Genomic DNA, 18,790 nt, shown 5'->3' with positions numbered 1-18,790 from the left:
TATTTGTCTTTCAGCAAAAAAAGACACCTGGCTGTTAGGTATAAGAATAGATTACTTTAATGAATGATTAAAGACATTTTATATACCACTTTAATTCTTCAATACCACAGTGCTGTATAATTCAGATCTACCAGGGGATGCTCTGGCCGTTATAATCCAGCAGAACTCCACTGTGCTTCTCGGTCATGGAGTTCATCACCTGCAACATCCCCTGGACACTCTCCTGAGTGTTCATTGTGGCCTGAAGGTGAAAGAGAAAAAATATGGTTTTCCTGCTTTGTCATTTAAGAAGTTCTCAGACAGATCAGTAGGTTGTCACAATGCATCTATAATAGTTATTATCTATTAACTCCACAAGTCACTAAATGTCTCCATGTGTCCCGACAGTCGACACATGAAAGCCAAGTGACACTGTAATAAACACTGGGATTAGTGCAGGGAGGTGACTCACATTGGGTCCGCCCATGTCAGTCCGGACCCATCCGGGGTGCAGCAATGTGCACAGGATCTCATCCTTTTTCAGCTCAAGACTAGCACACATGATCAGCATGTTCAGAGCCACCTGGAGAAAACACAACACTCTAGCAGCTTTATATGACTTTGAGCTCTGGGATATTGTAAGTCATAGTTTTTCAGGGATTGCATACAAATATTTTTTTTACCTGCTTCAGACAGAAGAGTTGATGTGAAAAAAGTCTATTTATTAATGGGAACATGAAATTTTATACAAAACATCCTCAAATAAAAAGACTTGCATGACATTATTGGTAATTGTGTTTTCTGCTTACAAACTCTACTCATTTTATCATGTGTTGGTCTTGCACCAGTCTCACTGAGCTGTATAGGTCATTTTCTTTCTTGATAACATATAAAGAATAATTAGGCCAAAATTACACACATTCATCAGCTGAACAATCTGCCACACTAGAAGAGGATAAAGAGGAGACATTGATAGCCCATCTGTATAAAGTGTAACGTACCTTACTGACACGGTACGGGACGGTGCTAAAGTGCTCATATGACTGGTGGGTTAGTTCAATTGATCCGAGAACAGAGGAGAGGTTGACCACAGCAGCTTTTTGACAGGACATCCCAGGCACTGTGCTGGTCTTCACTGCAGCGCGTAGATAAGGAAGAAACTCCTAATCAGGTGACAAAAAGTTAAACATGCTAGGTAAAAAGTTTTAAATAACCTACAGTAGGCTATAATCTGCTTCCCTAATCTCTTACTTGAATGATGCTCATGGGGCCGATTACATTAGTGTTGAATTCTTTAGCCATTGCCTCTGGAGTGGAGTCAGCTACATTGGAGTGAGTTAAGGTGGCTGCATTGTTAATGACAAGGTTTAGGCCTTTTCCTCCCAGAAGTGAGCCCACCTGTCAGCAGCCTGTTTAATGCTGCTCCGGTCTGCAGTGTCTAACAAAGAACATTCACATTAAAGGTCCTGTATTACACAAAACTGACTCTTGTGAATTTTAAGACATGTTATAATGTTGTTACCTCATCAGAAACATACCTGGAGTTGTGTTTTGTTTCATTCACGCATGTTTGTGTAATACTTTATTATTAGTCTGTCTACATCTCCAAAGCTCAAAATGCTGCGTTCCACCTTGTGACGTCATGAAACCGTAGTTTTCAAGTTCACTTATTGTTCAGTAAAGATCAGCATTTGCAGGATTGAAATTCCAAATGATTCCAGTGAAGGTGTATGGAGTTTAAAAACATAATGGAGCACTTCCTGTATTACCACATGACCTCACAAGGTTGAACAGAGTGTTTTTGTATGAGAGAAGAGCACAGCTTAAATATGTAGGCAGGGTTTGTGTGTTAAACATGTGTGAATGAAACAAAACACAACTCCAGGTATGTTTGTGAGGAGGAAACATCATTATAACATAGATCTGAAAACACAGGAACACAGGAATGGAGGAAGAAACTTGACTTTTTTTGTGTAAAAGTCTGTCTTTTTTATGTCCAGGAAATTAATAGTGAAAACCATATTTATTTGGTTTTAATATTACAAAATCAAATACCAAAATTTGACCCAATAATATAGATTTTTGTTATATAACTCAGAGATCTTTATACCCCATTGTTTGTTTTTAACATTTACAATAAACAGCATGATATGTAAAAATATAAACCTACTGGAGTTAAATGCATCATAATGTTGACTGCATTGGGTGGGTGTGATGGGGGCTGCAGATCTTTAATGTTGTCTGTATACAATATATTGTTATAGTGTATAATAGATACAACTGAAGAACTGAAGAAGCAACTTGGATGAGCTGCGAAACATATTTGACCAAATAAACTTTGTCCAGTTGACAAATTGAATTTCTGCTTTACCATAACAGATACAAGTTACATGCCCTGGTAGTGCAGCCCTCACCCCTGATTGGCTGAGCTCTATTTACCTATTTTAGCCACTCCTCAATTCTCAGTTGAGCCATTTCAAGAGCAAATTATGTCACTGTAGTTTACTTAACTTTGAAACAACTTAAGTAATGTTTTTTATTAATTTATTATTAAAATAATTAATACCTTTATACGGCTATACATGTTTAAATTAAATGTTTAGGCCTAAGAGAAATTACAAAAATAAATTACCTTTTAACCTTTTAAAATTGTAATTCAGAATGTTAGTTCTGTCCAACCATACACTGTTAAGGAGTAACACAATGATTGTATTGTTAAAGGAATTTGACAGTTGCAGATTAGCCTTAATTGAACTCAAAAAAAAAAAAAAAAAAAGGCACTGAATAAGATTGAATACTTACTGTTGCATCCACATTTAATGACCTTAAATGCAAAATGTAACTGGCCAGACCACTGTGCGTGGTTTAGATTATATGATTAATTATATGTGAATAACATATTATCTTAAAGTGGGATTTGTGGGAGTTTAGAAGGACAGAAATGCCCTCCAGCTTGCTGACATTTACTACTACTTTACTACTACTTCCACAATAAACAAAATTATAGTCAACTAGAAAAGCACTCAGAGAGCGCAGACCTCCGCCAAGGACTACCCCCATTTTTTATATAAATTGCGATAAAATCAGTCTTCTGGATCAGATCCGGATCAGCCTTTGGAATATGAAAGAGGATCCCATTGTCCATCCCTGAGTCAAATTTCATGGGGTTTGGTCAATAATTAACCGAGATATTGAAAAACAAAATTTTTGGCCCCATTTACCACAATGTTAACTAAAATTTCAAAGTGATCCAGAATCCAGGACATTTCCAACAAATCCTGAAAATTTCATCAAAATCGGTCCATAACTTTGAGTTATGTTGCTAACAGACAAACAAACAAACAAACGCCGGCAAAAACATAACCTCCTTGGCGGAGGTAATAATATCAGGTCCTGTTATATGCAACATTTTGAGGACATTTTCTCATTCAAAATATATAATAATTGGTTTCAAATTGATAATCACTGTGGCAACTGTCCAATTTTTTCATTATTCTGAAACCCATGGACAGAATTAGGACTTACCCATACGGATGATTTTGATGGTGTCTTTGTGCGTCTGTGCCAGAGCTTGCAATGCCTACAAATGGAATCATATCTTGTTGGAGCTAGTTCAGCAATACCTTGATAGTAAAGGTTTAATTAAGCCCATTCTGTTTTTAATGTTTTCATATTGTTTCAGCTCCTAAATATACAGGCGTACATATAAATACGTATAACAAAATTCACAAAATTCTGAAAACCAAAAAGTGTAGTAGTGTGATACAATGATAATATTTGACATTGAAAAATCATATTCATAAACACACTCATATTTGTGAGAAAAATGCTGGATCTTTGCCTCAAAATACTATTCTGCGCTATTCTGCTTTTGAGTGGCGCTCTTAGTTCAATAGATGGTCTTTGGAATTCCCAAAACTTACAACTATTGGCTCGAGCGGCTCCAATTTAATTTCATTATCCTTATTATTATTGTTTCTATCTATAATCCACGCTCGTGGAGTAATGTACTGCCTGTGTTATTCCCTGTGAAGAAAACTATGTTGCATAATAACATGACGCAGCTATAGCCATGTAGTGACCGAAGACCCCCGCCAGGTTAACTTATGAAACTTGGTGGGCTACCGAAAGAAAGAAGGGTAATATTTTTATTCCACTACGATGCTGCCCGAGCTGGTACAAGTAGTCTACCGTGTAAAATACACGACTGGCACTGCGCGTATTAAATGCCATGATGTGAATTTTACCTCAGCTCTGGGTCCGTCCGGATCCCTACAGCACGCGAACAGCACACCCAAAGGTGCCAAAGGACTCTGCGTCTCCACCATCTGTTTGACCATCTCCAGACCCAAACCTCTGTTGGCCCCTGTTATTAACACGCTGAGCGGTTTGGAAGACATTTTCCTCTTCTTTGCAGACTTCCCCCAATGCACCTGACCGCGTGGAGCATCCGAGTGGAGAAGACTTTTCTCACGCCACGCCCCCTGTGGGCGGAGCTAATCTCTGACTCCGCCTCTAAACTGAAGCGCGCACATTGACCGTATATGTGATGGACAGTAGAGTGAGTTTAAGTAGAGTGAGAGAGTTTATATGAAACTATGCCATCTGCAATTTTGAGGCAGCTAAACCAAATCTCTGCTCAAACTCACTCATGTCAATGTACTCATTACTGTAAAAATAAATAAAAACAAACTAGAAAAGCACTCAGAGAGCGCAGACCTCCGCCAAGGACTACCCCCATTTTTTATATAAATTGCGATAAAATCAGTCTTCTGGATCAGATCCGGATCAGCCTTTGGAATATGAAAGAGGATCCCATTGTCCATCCCTGAGTCAAATTTCATGGGGTTTGGTCAATAATTAACCGAGATATTGAAAAACAAAATTTTTGGCCCCATTTACCACAATGTTAACTAAAATTTCAAAGTGATCCAGAATCCAGGACATTTCCAACAAATCCTGAAAATTTCATCAAAATCGGTCCATAACTTTTTGAGTTATGTTGCTAACAGACAAACAAACAGACAAATGCCGGCAAAAACATAACCTCCTTGGCGGAGGTAATAAATAAATAAACGTTAATAAATCCAATATGGTATAACTGAGCACTTTTGTTTGTATTTCAAATTCAACAAACACTGTAACAATATAAAATACACAGAACTAATAATGTATGTGCACTGTGAAAAATTTGTCTGCCAATAAAAAAAATTCTTGCTAACGACCAGGATACATTTTATTAAAAAATGTAAAAGTTGTTACATGGAAGGTACTTTATTTCTCTGATGAGACTGGGCAGTTAATTCAGATTTACCAGTTGATGATCTGGCCTTTATAATCAATCAGAACTCCATTGTGCTTCTCAGACAGGGAGTTTATCTCCTGCAGCACCCCCTTGATACTCTCATGACGGTCTATGTCGGCCTAAAGGTGAAAAACAGAACAAAGAACAGCTATTTAACAAAAAGCAATATTTTTAATGGTATTGTTAGAAAATCTGTTTCCTTTTTCCTTTTGAACTCCAAAGTACACAATGTAATATAGTTACGTTTTAACTATTTACAGAAGTTGTCAGCGTAAACCTTAAATTTGTCTTTTTATTTCATGCATTAACCCTTCTGCATCTTTGTATGTGTATTTAAAACTCAAATAATGTCTCTACTGTCATATACAATAAAATAATTATTCTCAACTTCTGTTGAAAATGTTGGGCAGATTTGTGGAATATGTGGTCACTCACATCGGCTGTGCCCATGTCTGTCCTGACCCATCCCGGGTGCAGCAGAGTGAACAGAATCTCCTCTTTCTGGAACTCAAACGCAGCACAAGCGTTCAGCATGTTCAGCGCCGCCTGACAATTATCCAATCAGAACACAGAAAAAGCCTCACATGAGTCTCTCATTTGGATGGGCATGTTTCAATTGTGAAATCCAGGTTAAAAATAGAAGGACTCTTTCAGATCTAAATTCTCACTACTTAAACCAGCACCTGCAGTTCATTATTAGTCAGTGCCAGTGCAGCCTTTGCAGTGAGGGAATTTTGAGCTTCCACATGAGGCCTGTCCACATACTGAAAACAAGAAATACCTGTATCTAACTCTAAATGCAGGTTAAGCAACCAAGGCGCAGTTGAGAGTCAATTTTTTGTAAAAGAAGAGCGCAGGCTACGTATTTTTCATACATACATTTCCTTCAATATGAGTCATGTGCTTGCCTTTTACCTTACTGACGCGGTATGGGACTGCTGGCAAATGTTTTTGTATGCTGTGAATGTTTTTGATTGATCCAATAATGGAGGACATGTTGAGCACAGCAGCTTTTCGGCAGGACTTTGCAGGCACATCGCTGTTCTTCAAGGCTGTGCGTAGATAAGGAAGAAACTCCTAGTGTGAAACACAATACAATATTATGTCAAAGTTACACATAAATTTGTTTCCTCGACTGCTCCACTTCTCTTACTTGAATGACACTCATGGGGCCAATAACGTTTGTGTTGAAAGTGTTGGCCATGTCCTCTTGAATGGAGTCAGCAAAAGAGGAGTTGATTAAGATGGCTGCATTGTTAATGATGAGGTTTAGGCCTCTGTCTCCCAGAAGTGAGCCCACCTGTTCAGCGGCCTGTTTAATGCTGCTCTGGTCTGCAGTGTCTAACAAGAGAAGAACATAGAAATTAAAGCCGCAAGCGGCGTCGAACGGCCCTCGCCCAAATGCACGCTTCACCCGCAAAAGCCGCGCCCGAACGCCACACTCGCAAACACCACACCCACAAACGCAGCGCCTGCAAACGCTGTGCCAGCTAATGCTGAGCCCGTGAACGATGTCCCTGCAAACGCCACGCCCGCGAACGCCGCGCCCGCAAACGCCACACCCGCAAATAACTGAAAAATGACATAGTGCGCCTTTATATATTCTTTGCACCCCCAACTGGCCAACCATGAAAAATGGCCATGTCCGTACTATATGTTTTTGCTTCTCGTCATTAATAGAATTGAATTCCCGAATTTGGTACAAATCTGAAAATGTTGACATTTTATGTGTATGGTAGGGGGTGCTATAGTGTTCACTTTTCATATGTTTTATAGTGAATTATATTCAGGTTTAGATCACGCATTAGTGATTCAAATTTCAGCACAATCGGACTAAGCATGTGCGTGTAATATATTTTTGGGAGGAGTTTTAGCACCCCTGCTGGCCAACAGTGAAAATTTCCCATGTCCATAATATACTTTTATGGTCATAATGATCCAGAGAATTTATTTCCCAAATTTGGTGCAAATCTGACAATGTTGACATTTCATGTGTATGGTAGGGGGCGCTATAGTGTTTTTTCATATGTTTTATAGTGTATTATATTCAGGCTGAGATCACGCAATAGTGATTCAAATTTCAGCACAATCGGACAAAGTCTGTGCGAACAGGCGCAAATAATGTCACCTTGAAATTCGCCAAAACTTTGACCAAATTTTGCAGCTTTGCCGCACGTAAACCGTGACAGTATCAAAACGGCTAACTTTAGATGTTCCACTTGTCTAGATGATGTACGGTGATTTTCAGCCCTGTGGGTGAAGCGCCTTCAGAGGAGTTCGTTCAAACGCAATGTGAACGAAAATGCGGACTGAAATTTCAATCCAACATGGCTGCCTTCTGGTTTGTCGGGGGGCGTGGCCATAATAAAATTTTTTGTTTGTCTTGACATGACGAATGTGTGGACCGAATTTCGTAGCTCTATGACAAAGTTGACGCCGGGACGTCTCCCATAGGCGCAATGTATTTTGACTTTTCGAAATGGCGCTGTGTCGCCATTTTTTTATGCCGTGCACGAAACCTATATTTTATGGAATTTTTCGCCACTTCTGAATTTTGGGCAAAGTTTGGTGAGTTTAGGGGGTCAAATTAGAGCTCAAAGAGCAGAAGAATAATAAAATAATAAAAATAATAATTTTTTGAGCAAAAACAATATATCCGAACAACATATTGTACATTTTTTGAAAGCTCTCGACCTTCCCCACGTCACCGTGGGGTCATTGGTGAGTGACGGGCGCGTCTGCACCATCTCGTTGGGGTCGGCCCCTGACCTTCCATTGACTTCCATTCATTTTAGCAGTAGTAAATATGAGCCAGGCCTTGGGCGTGGGTTACTGGGATACTGCTGTTCGTGCAGGGGGCGACCGAGGACAATGTTGCATGTCGTCTTGTCGCGTTCGGACATGCGTGCGTCGCTCCCCATTCGCTCCGCGTAGCAGAAGCAATAGGCCCTACGCCCTGTCGGGCCTCGGGCCTAATTAACCCCCACTTCTTCCACTTTTGTCCTTTGGCATATTAATTTTTATGCCATTTTGTCTATGTTTAATGGATCTTGCTCAAATTTTCTTTAGCCTTATTATTTTTGAAGAGGCTCATTTTGTCAATTTCATGTTTTTGAATGTTTTTGTTTTTGAATGTTTCATTGTTTTTAGAAATGACAACTTATGTCATAATGGGACTCTATTCAGGACTGTTACAAAATAATTCATTCAACTAAGCTCTAAGGTGTGGGTGTTTTGATTGCCTAAAACAGGGGTGCTCAATACGTCGATCGCGATCTACCAGTCGATCGCCAAGGTCGTGTGGGTAGATCACCGTGTCTCGTCTCGGACTCGCGTTTGGACTTGGTCTTGTCTCTCACTCAAGGTCTGACACTCAACAAGTGCGATCATATTTCATTACGGCCGCTGCTGTTGGCAATAAAGTTGTACCGGGGTGCAGGAGCGTGTGGGGCGTCTCAGTGCCGCCCGCGGAGACTCTACGGCACATCACAAACAGACACGCTCCCTACGCACGGCTCGTCTGCAACAGCGTGTGCCCTCGTGTCGCAGCGTGCATCACAGGGCAGATTAAACTTCCTAAACATCCTACCTGTCCATCTGCCTCACGTCAGCACGCCGCCCCTCGCCTTTTCACGCTCTCGCTCCTTCCTGCGTACAGCGAACACAAGCCCCTCCCACAGTGCGCTGATTAGAAGAACAAGACGAAACGTGAAGCAAAAACGAGTCTAAATTTGTGTTCCAGTGTTGGCACAAAGCAGGTCTACAGCATAGAGCAGACCTACAGAACAGACCTACTGCCACATTTGGCTGAAGTTTGTCTAACAAAAGTGCACAAATGCATCTGTGTTTGTCACGATGTGTGTTTGGTTTGGTAAACATGCAGAGGCTGGTAAATATCACTGCAAAACCAGAAAAGAATGCAACTCCAGTTTGGAACTTTAAAAAACAGGTTTAAAAATCTTACCTACTTCCTTCACTTTTTTCACAGTTTTGTGTAAAGTGCCAGAGGAAGTTCTCTTAAAGAAGGGGTTCTCAAACTGTGGGTGAGGGTCCAAAAAAGGGGCACAGAGTGTTTGAGTGCAGTTTGCTTGGCTTTGTATTAGGTAGATCTTTATGACTTGGTCATTTTGTAAGTAGCTCGCATGCTGAAAAAGTGTGAGCACCCCTGGCCTAAAACAACAGCAGTAGCCTACAGCCCATTAGTGTAGGAGCGAATACAATCGTATAATAGAGGATACCAGTAGCTCTGAAGATACTGATCAGTGAGCGCTGTCGTTCCACTTTTGTTTTAATGAAGCCCCCAGAGAAATATTTCCTAACTTATTAAATCCTCAAATGTTGTTACAAAATTTGTGTTATGAGCATTTTTCTACAACAATAACATTTTAGTTTCACTTACCCATATGAATTATTTTGATGATGCCTGGGTGTTTCTTTGCCAGAGGCTTGTAACTCCTAAACATAAAATAATATAATAATTATTGTTATTGGTTACTTGCTGCATGTATAATCAAATGTGACGTTTACCTCAGCTCTGGGTCCATGCGGGTCCCTACAACACGCGAACAGCACACCCAAAGGAGCCAAAGGATTCTGCGGCTCCATCATCTGTTTGACCATCTCCAGACCCAAACCTCTGTTGGCTCCTGTTAATAACACGCTGATAGGTTTAGAAGCCATTTTCCTCCTCTTTGCAGATTTGACCCAGTGGAAGTGAATCTAACTATCTTTAAGAACTTATTGAAACAGATTGAAACATTCCCAGTTTTTCTGACTCCACCTCAACATTCCAAAGTCATGAGTTATCACGGGAATCCGCATGACATCAAAAAGTTCCCAAAGTGGGGTGAGGTTTGTACTAAATAACAGTGAGCCTATTCAATCATAAAACACGCACGCACACGCACGCACACGCAGATGCACACAAAATCAGACACTGTTTTTAAATTGTTGTTCAACAGAAAAGAAAACAAACTAATGATACTGGCCTGGACAAAAATGATGACACCCCTAGAAAAGATTGTAAATAACCGGACAATAGGGACATGTTAAACTTAGGTGTGTCCTCTAATCTGCATCACAGGCGTCTTCAAACTTGTCCTCAGTCACTCTGCCTGTTTAAAGGGAGACATGTTGTCATTGTGATGTTTGGAGACATGATGGATACAACACTGAACATGGACCAGAGAAAGTGAAGAAGAGAACTGTCAGGAGACTAGAAAGAAAATGATAGACAAGCAGGTTAAGATAGATATTAGATAAAGACAATAAGACCATCTCCAAGCAGTGTGATGTTCCTGTGATTACAGTTGCACATGTTATTCAGAAGTTTGAGGTCCACAGGACTGTAACCAACCTCCCTGGATGTGGCCGCAAAAGGAAAATTTAAGACAAATTGAAGAGATGGATCATATGAATGGTCACCAAAGAGCCCAGAACAACCTCCAAACAAATTAAATGTGAACTTGAAGGGCAAGGTACATCAGTGTCAGATGGCACCATCCGTCACTGTTTGAGCCAAAGTGGACTTCATATGAGGACACCACTGCTGAGAGAAAATCATAAAAAAGTGAGACTGGAATTTTCCACAATGCATATTGACAAGCCACAAAGCTTCTGGGAGAATGTCTTTTGGACAGATGAGGCAAATCTTGGGCTCTTTGGCAAGACACATCAGCTCTATGTTCACAGATGCAAAAATGAAGCACACTAAGAAAAGAACATTGTCCCTGCTGTGAAGCCTGGAGGCTGCTTGGTTAGCTGCATCTAGCACAGGGTGTCTTGAATCTGTGAAAGGTACCACGAAATCTCAAAACTATCAAGGTGTTTTGGAATGAAATATGTTGCTTCGTGTCAGAAAGCTTGGTCTCAGTCATGGTCCAACAGGACCATGACCCAAAACACACAGCTAAAAATACCCAAATACCACTTAGAAGCTTAGAAGCTTGTGAGCCCAGATCTCAATTGTATTGAACATCTGTGAAATGAGCTAAAACATGCTGTCTGGAGAAGGCCCCCTTCAAACCTGAGACAACTAGAGCAGTTTGTAGAGTGGGTCAAAATACCTGTTGACCAGTGCAAAAGTCTCATTGACAGTTACAAAAATAATTTGTTTACAGAGTTTGCCTCAAAAGGTTGTGCAACAAAATATTAAGTTAAGGGTACCATCATTTTTGTCCAGGCCTGTTGAGGAAATCACTGGTCGGACCCAAATATGTAGTAACAAAAGTATTTATTAACAAAAATAGTCGTGGACAGGGGGATAGGTTCCAGGGGAGGTAGGACGGGTCCAGGTTGGCTGAAGTGCAATGGTGAAGAGGCTGACCAGAGGCTTGCGGAACAGGTGGTAACGGGATGAGGCTGGCTCCAAAACGGTAGAACTGGGGAACGGACAAAAGAAAACAGGTAAGAGTCAAAAAATCTTCAAAATGCTCAAAAACACAAAAAGCCTGAATTGTTCACCACTTGGTTGACAGAACGATCTGGCACTGGAGAGTAGGTCAGCAGGTCTTTTATTGCAGGAGGTGATTACTTGACGAGGATCAGGAGTGGAGCTCAGCAGGTGAGATGAATTGGGGACCCGCCCAGGAAATGCCAAATAAGGTGAGAGAAGGGAAGAGGGAGCAGGGAAAGGAGGGGTAGGAGGGGCAGAAAGAAACCCTCACAAGGCCAGTTTCATTATTTTGTTTTTTCTAATTCTATTGAACCACAAGTAAAAAACAATGTTTGATTTACGTAGGACCATTTTCAGTAAATTTGTATCAGTTATTTCAGTGACGAGTTGATTTTTCTTTCATTACCATTACCACCACATTGTGTGTGTGTGTGTGTGGCTTTATTTTTAAGGCCTGAGTGCCAGAAGCTGACGAAGGGCCTATTAGTATCGTAAAGCGATGGACAGGAAGTGAACTGACGCGAAGTCATGTGCCTGTAATGACCAGGGACCCTCGTCATGATGTAGGATTGCGCCAGAGCTTTACAAAAATGTATAGGTTGTTGGTTCAAAGAAAGCGGAACATTATTCTTGTATTGGAATATTGTTAGGCCTGAGCACCAGAAGCTGGCAAAGGTCCTCTATGTATAGAAAAGCGATTTCCCTAGTGGGCAGAAAGTGAAATGAAGCAACGTGACGTGCCCATAGTGACCAGGGACCCTCGCCATGACATAGGAAGCCAGAGTTTTTCGAAAATGTATAGTTTGCTTGCCAAAAAAGAAAAAAAAGCAGAACATTGTTTTTGCATCAGAAAATTTTGTTTTTGCAACAATGAGCACATGGGCAACAATGAGCACACTGGCAATGATGAATGCATCCATGAGCACATGTGAGAGGATGTCGTGCTCAACTTCGTCCTCTCGGTCACCCCGTGCATGAACAGCAGTATCCCACTATCACATAAGGATGGCCTGGGCCTTATTTATCACTGCTACAATGCATTGAAACCAATAGGAGGTCAGGTGGCGACCCTGGTAAGATGGTGCAGATGCGATTGTCATTCATCGATGGCCCCAAGGTGACAGGAGGAATGTCAAGAGCTTTCAAAAAACTTATAATATGCTGTTCCCATGTTAACAGATATCAAACAAATGTTACCAAACAGGTTATCATCAATGACACCCATTTTATATTTGTTTATGGCGGCTCCATCGTGATGATATAAACTCTCCATATTATTCTATTGGGAAAATTGCCAAATCGCACAAATTTTGCCTGATTTCACTCAAGCTTGAATCGTGGGTGCACACCCCGACTCCGAACAGATTGATGCAAGAAAATACAAAAATGGATGCAGTAGCACCCTCTAGGCAATTTGTATAGAACAATAACATTTTATTTGGCATAGACATACAAAATTTTGTACATATATTCCTGACATATGCTTGATCAAAAAAGTCAATGTCTCTCACACCCCATTTCACATTGTGTTGCCATGGCAACAAGCCAAAAATCTGTCCTCACCAACGGGATGTCCTTACAAGAACTTTCCCATAGCCAAACCAAATTTGGTAGCAAAACTATATTGTAACCACACCTCTTAACAAACTGTAAGTATGGGATTAAAAAAAAAAAAAAAAAATCAACAAACAAAAAAAGGAGCGAAATGGTAGGTTAAAGTTAGGTGTAGGTTAGGTAGGAAGGTAACACATTCTGACAAGCCAACTTAGCCATCAATAAATGCTCCTGTTGTAGAATGGCCATTATTTACTAATTTATATGAATGTGAGTAGAGGTAGAAATCTTGACAGGCTTATATCTTCTCCCAAATAATGCATTCACTACAGGAAGCATACCTCACCTTTGTGATACTGGGGACATTGAAGATGGGACAATTCCTTGCAATTTTATATTATTTTTAGACAGTGCCTTTCTAAACACAGTTACAACCATAGACTGTATATATGAATATAATATAATATAATATAATATTTTTATACAGTCTATGGTTACAATGTTTTCTACACATGAAAACAAAATAAAATACGATGTAAGGAAAATTATAAAGATAAAATCAAATATTAAATCCAAACTATTCAATCATCTAACCTACGTATTCTGCCTCTGGAAGCTCAAATCGATGGGCATTTAAACTGTAATAGTGCTCAAATCGACGGGTAGGCCATTTTGACTGACCATAATACACATAGGCTCATAGCCTAGAGCTGCAGTTTAGCTGAAATTCTGCTCCTTTCATAATTAGTGTGGCCATATTTAGAACAATTGTCCATACAGTTAGTGTGAGAGTGGCATTTTCAGTAAAATCATGACCTTAGGCAGCACCTTCTGTGTTCCAGATACCTGCACACATCCTGTAGCAGCCTTTCATTTGAAGCTCTGTTTAGTCACTGAGTTTGGTCAGTGGGTTTGGTCATTGGAGAGGAGTAGAGGCTGAGCACCACGAGAGGCTGAGGAGAGGGCTCTGTGAGTAAATAATGATCAAATATATGAACACCAAGCCCTAGTCTTGCTACCAAGGAAAGAACACTGGATAACAGAGTAGCCAGAATATTTTATTAATTTGTTGTCAGTGCACAAAATGGACAATGAACAAAGGGACATTCACATGGGTCTTTTTATTTTTAGAAGTTGTCTCTTGCTGATTGTAGTGTCAGACTGTAGTGGGTAACTGTTTACAGCTGTGGGCAGTGAGCCCAAGGCAAAAATGTTTATCTTATTTTAATGATCATTAATATACATATTATATCATAAGATAATATTGTATAAGATCTACCAGGGGATACTCTGGCCTTTATAATCCAGAAAAGCTCCGTTGTGCTTCTCGGTCAAGGAGTTGATCACCTGCAGCATCCCCTGGACACTCTCGTGAGCGTCTATGTCGGCCTGAAGGTGAAAGAGAAAAAAAAATATAGAAATCAAAGCTGTAAAACCAACGCAATCTGAAGCAAAGAAATACTTTATTCATAAGGGACACAGTTTATCGAAACGATGCAGGCTTTATAACTACAGAACTAATACTGACATGTGTGTGCTGGCCCAAGTGGTCAAAACCCAAAGTTGTCCTTCACCAAACCAAATTGATTGCCAAGTCATGGGCTTATATACATATTTACAAAAAAATTGTGCTTAACTAAACAAACAACAGAAATAACGGAAAATACACAGGTTGCACTGATGGTGACCTACCTACTGATTAAACTGCCTCTACCCCCCTCCCTACTGTCTGTAGCACAAAAATAAAATAAGCAAAACTTTAATAACACTTTAATTGCCCCCTTAGGGAAACTTGTTCTCCATGTGCATTTGACCCATCCTGCTGCTATGTCAACCTGCAAGAGCAGTGGCCCTAAATAAGATTGACATGTGCTGCCTGCATCTATTTTGACCTTTTTATCATCCCAGAATCAGGAAGTGCCCTGTTAGCAAAACTTTGCTCTGGTCTTTGAAAGTTGGGAAAATATTATGAAAAATATTATCTTATATCTTATAAACTCACTGCTATTAATAACTATGTTGGGAAGGTGTTAAGATTCTTCTTAATTATCTATTAATAAACTATCTCTTTACTAAGAATGAAATCTTCTTCATGTTTTCTTAACCACCATAACCACACCAATTATGTTGTAGTTATAAAGTGTAACCAGTATCAGTATGTTACTTCGATCCAGATAATAGACTTTAACATAAACAATACATGTCCTGATGCATCCTGACTTGAATGTATAATGTAAAAATAGTTACATAAGATTAGAAGATCAGTTCTTCTATCTTCTAATCTTATGTTTAATTATTGATCAGACTTGAGATATAGGTGTTCACTCACATCAGCTGTGCCCATGTCTGTCTTGACCCATCCTGGGGTGCAGCACAATGAACAGAATCTCCTCCTTCTGGAACTCAAACGCAGCACAAGCGGTCAGCATGTTCAGCCCCGCCTGGAGGGAGGGAGGAAGAACCTTTACTATATAATTCCACATATTTTGATTCATATATTTAATAACTTTTGAATGTATCTACAATGTAAAAAAACTACTACTACTACTAAAAAAGTAGTTAGCATAACAACAGAAAAAGCAATGAATGAGAAGGTGTGTCTGTTACAATGTTCTTTATTCATTATAACTATACGAAGAATTGTGTTTTGTTTCATGCTGCTCCACCTTGTGATGTCATGTGGTAATACAGGGAGTGCTCCACTGTGTTTTTAAACATGCACCTTCACTAATATCATTTGGATAGCTGTGCTGGAATTGCCAAACCCCATGAACAAAAGGTAAAAGGAGCTGTTAATTTGAAAACTAAGGCTTCATGACATCACAAAGCGGAACAGAGCATTTTGAGCTTTGGAAATGTAGAAGTGATGGAGAAGAGATGGAGAAGTGTTAAGCGTTTACCTTACTGGCACGGTAGGGGACTGTCTGGAAAAATGCGTATGACTGTGTACAGCGTTCGATTGATCCAAGAGTGGAGGAAAGGTTGATCACAGCAGCTTTTTCACAGGACATCCCAGGCACCTTGCTTTTCTTTACTGCATCACGCAGATAAGGAAGAAACTCCTAAAAATATATATATATTATGCCAGATTTATATATAAACTAAATACTGATTAACATTTCTGCTTCTCTTACTTGAATGACGCTCATGGGGCCGATTACGTTAGTGTTGAATTCTTTAGCCATTGCCTCTGGAGTGGAGTCAGCTACATTGGAGTGAGTTAAGGTGGCTGCATTGTTAATGACAAGGTTTAGGCCTTTTCCTCCCAGAAGTGAGCCCACCTTTTCAGCAGCCTGTTTAATGCTGCTTCGGTCTGCAGTGTCTAACAAGGATAAAAACATACACATTATTAGTCTGGCAAACAAGCAAAATAAGTAATGCATTGTACCCAGTAATGCATTGGATGCAGCCTATACAATGCCTTTCAAGACACCCAAAGCACTTTGGTAGTACCTGGTATTTTCTTAATCATTAATAGATTCAGAAAGAGCGTTCATTAAAAAAAAAAAAAAAACCTATATATATATCTATCTATCTATCTATATATATCTATATATATATATATATATATATATATATATATATACATATATATATATATAATAACATTTTAGCATCTTGCCCAGTGTTGGCAGAGACCATGTGCAGAGTCCTACTTTAACCTTTTTTTTACTGTTTCATGGCAGAGTTCTAATGGATAAACTATACTGAACTATATAACTATAGCTACCATATATTGACTAGTTCAAGTAACTGTAATCTAATTTCTAATAATCATTGCTCAACACTGATTTGAACTCACTCATACGAATGATTTTGATGATGGCTGAGTGTTTCTTTGCCAGAGCTCGCAACTCCTAGAAACAGAATCATGCTTTGTTGGTATGATTGCATTTTGCTGTAAACTTTTAATAATCAACTGTATATGAACAACTGTGTAATTTACCTCTGCTTTTGGTCCGTCCGGGTCTCTACAGCAAGCAAACAGCACATTCAAAGGACTCTGCATCATTTGTTTGACCATCTCCAGACCCAGGCCTCTGTTGGCCCCTGTTATTAACACGCTGATCGGTTTGGAAGACATTTTCCTCTTCTTTGCAGGTTTGACCCAGTGCACTTGAAACTGGTCTTGTGCAGTATTTATTTTAACAAATTTAACCACTCCCACAGGTCTGACTCCTCCTCAATAAAAAATGCTGTGTCATAGTAATGTATGTAATGTAACTATGACATGCAAAAATTACAATTCCATTAGAATAAGATGATTTCATTGAAAGATTATTTCAGTATTTAAAATGTAAGTTTATATACAAAATCTCTATATGTGTCACTGTATTTAAAGAAGTTTTTATCTTCTTTTTTATCTCTGTGTGTTGCGGCCAAATCCTACTAGACCGCTGAGAGTTGCAGGTAAGGAGAAAGTAAGTGACGCGCTCTCTTGTCTCTGGCGTCTGAGTAATCAAATCCAGTCTTAAGATAAAAATAGTCTTTATTGCTTCTTAATTGGCCAAAATTCATTATTATAAAAAGAATCTAAAATCGTACAAAGACGCCAAGCATGGCGGTCAACAAACTATGTGCTTCACCAGATTGCAACACCTGTGGAGCACAGGAGGGGTCCTCCCTAATGTAGCCTACCACACGGCGCCCTCTACAGGTGATGCACACACAAGACACATGGCTCCAACACTGTGCTACCTGCATCTGGCTTCCAATTAAGGCTGTGCGATATGGGGAAACAAAGAATCAAGATTTTTTTCCCCTCATATTGATCGATCTCGATTTTTGATTCAATCTTTTTCCATCTTAGTGAAAACATAGATGGGTTTAAGGAGCAGGGTGTCAGGATCACTACAGTTTTAAACAATTCTGGAGAAATTCACATTTAAATGTTTGGAATAAGTTTTATATTTATCAAACCTAAATGCATAACGTGTTATGTGTTACGGTAAAAACACACGCACACGCTACCGCTGTCAACAGAAACACACGTGATGACTGTGCGCTAAATGAGATCTTAAGTTTCACTCATAAAAAGGTGAGAAAACAGTTGTTTTCTTTCTGTAACTTGGATTATAATGAATAATGATAAGAACATAGACTGTGCAAAATAATATATACGGCCTATGCATAAGAAGCACCAGAGGAGAAAAGGTCAGGAGCTACAGCTGGATCAGATCAGAGAGTGAGGGGGAGTGAGAGAACACAGCACTCACACTGAGGCAGAAGGAAGGAAACACTGGACATTTAGTCAAATTGTGCAAATTTAAGTCAGAAGTTGTGAACACGTGAGGAGATGTAAAGAGCCGCACTGACTGCTTTTTCCTAAACAAGAGGGTAAATCCTAGTCAGCAACATGCACTCTTCCTGCCACACGATTGGCTGTAGACCTGTTGATTATAATGCACATGCCTTATCATCGAGATCGACCAAAGTAGAGATCGCCATCTATCGATTTTTCGATTTTTAGCACAGCCCTTCCAAATTATGAAAAGTTGTTGTTTTTTAAACAATAGAAGGAGAGGACAGCAAGATTAAACAAAAGATAGTATATAATG

The 18,790-nt window shown here is 39.6% G+C and overlaps 2 pseudogenes; both read right to left on the bottom strand.

Moving 5' to 3' along the window:
• Positions 1-34: 34 nt before the first annotated feature.
• LOC110167121 (uncharacterized) lies at positions 35-9,943 on the bottom strand (annotated as a pseudogene).
• A 4,326-nt stretch (positions 9,944-14,269) lies between these two features.
• LOC110168621 (C-factor-like) lies at positions 14,270-17,365 on the bottom strand (annotated as a pseudogene).
• Between the last annotated feature and the right edge of the window lie 1,425 nt (positions 17,366-18,790).

This window comes from Boleophthalmus pectinirostris, unplaced genomic scaffold (assembly GCF_026225935.1).
Source record: "Boleophthalmus pectinirostris isolate CB_2022bp ecotype Guang Dong unplaced genomic scaffold, ASM2622593v1 HiC_scaffold_17, whole genome shotgun sequence".
Taxonomy (NCBI): domain Eukaryota; kingdom Metazoa; phylum Chordata; class Actinopteri; order Gobiiformes; family Gobiidae; genus Boleophthalmus; species Boleophthalmus pectinirostris.
This window is presented reverse-complemented; position numbering and strand designations above follow the sequence as displayed.